Genomic DNA, 1,908 nt, shown 5'->3' on the forward strand with positions numbered 1-1,908 from the left:
CTTTTCATTTATCTTTGACTCCTTCAGATTTGGTTTTTTTGATCGATACTATTACTATTAGTAAAGAAAGAAGATTGATTTTGGATGCTATTATCATGACTACTTTGTGGGTGATTTGGAAGCATAGAAACGACATGGTCTTTGCTACAGGTCCAAATATACATGAGTCTATCTTTGATTAGTTATTAATTTTTATGGTATTATAGTAGGTATTCTAAAACTAGAATATGTTTGTTTATTGGTTAATAAACCCGTTTTTGATGTAACTTCTTGCAAATGTGGGCTTTATAAAGTTAGCTGATAAAAAAAAAAAAAAAAAAAGCGCTATGCGCACCTTTTTGTTGGTTTAGTAAATATTAGAACTAAACTACTTGAATAGCTAATAACTCACATTATGTCATGAACTATATGGGAGAAACACGTAAGAAAAGATGTTTTTAAGTAATCGTAAAATTACAATGACTTTGCAAGAGGATTGGTCGACCGATCACCGTTGTGATTTTCCGATCGCAAAGCAATTGCCAAATTTACAATTGTTTTTAGTTCACAAATGGCTAGTTTTGTAGTGACGGTACATAAAGCTAATTTATGTTCTTAAAACTACCTAAAATAGTGTTATGAGTATGATATCACTAGAGAAATATTCTTTCTTTACACATTATAGATTTATAGGTTCACTAAAAGACGAAAAGAAAATGAATGAGAAATTAAAAGAAAAGAGGATCATGCAAGAAAAAGGGTTGTGAGAATAGGTGGTAACATTTATGTGGTTCCACCAAATCCTCTCTCGTTGTCTTATTAGTATCTTTCATGATTGGTTACTCCCATGTGACCATGCTTCCTCCAAACATTATCATGCTTAAATTATACTAAATTAAATCAACATAAATCAGAAATGTTATTTTCACTGCATTTATATTATAATAATATAAAAGTTAGATGCTTCTAAATCAGAAAATATTTAGTTTATCAATTTCAGATAATGCTCTTATGGAGATATTTGATGCGCGAATAGTTCTTAATTTACGTGTTAATTACGTTGTTTTAAGAATCAGATTAGACAAGAAACTCTTTTTTTTAATAGACAATATTATTTTTCTACCTATTTTATTTCATATTTTAAATGAGACTAAAACTCATAACCTTTTGGTTGAAAACCATACATCTTTACCGTTAGACGAAACAAGTAGTTGTGAATTAGACGGAAACTAAGAAACACCATCAAATAGGTCACATCAACTTTTATTTATATATTTATTTATTTCGGTTAGATTTATCTTAAAAAGAGAACTTTAATTTATTAATTTTCTATAATGCTCTAACATAGATATATGATGCAAGAAGTTTGTGATCATGACATATTAAATATCGGATCATATAGAAGCTAGAAAACACCATCAGTAAGTATATACATAGACGATCACACATACGTACGTGCTTACATATGCACTTTGGTTCGTTAAATAGGTAAAATTTTATATTTTTTAGTTTTCTAAATTAATTTTTCATCTCGCTATTTCTCGTTTTATATATTTTTAAATTAATTTGCACGTTATTGGGTTTTTAAATATGGACCTTTTAAATATTACTTGACCAATAGTTAAAAGGAAAAATATATATTTTTGTAGTTCAAAAAAAAAATGTTATTTGACCAATATCCTATTACAACTTTTTAGTTAAAGTATGTTGAGTTAAAGTGTCATTTTAGTACCTATACTTTGTTTCATTACGTAATTTTAGTATTATTTTTGAATTTATTACAATAGCTACCTCATTTTTCTAAAACTTGTAATTTTAGTACTTTTTTCTAACACCGTCTATTTTTTCTGTTAAGTCAGGGGTAAATTAGTAATTTTGATTATTTTATTTATTTTCTCTTTTGAGCTAAGTGTCGCTTTCATACCCGTG

Source organism: Bidens hawaiensis, unplaced genomic scaffold, assembly GCF_021521415.1.
Source record: "Bidens hawaiensis isolate Kalapana, Puna unplaced genomic scaffold, B.hawaiensis_p1.1 tig00021888_1, whole genome shotgun sequence".
Classification (NCBI taxonomy): Eukaryota; Viridiplantae; Streptophyta; class Magnoliopsida; order Asterales; family Asteraceae; genus Bidens; species Bidens hawaiensis.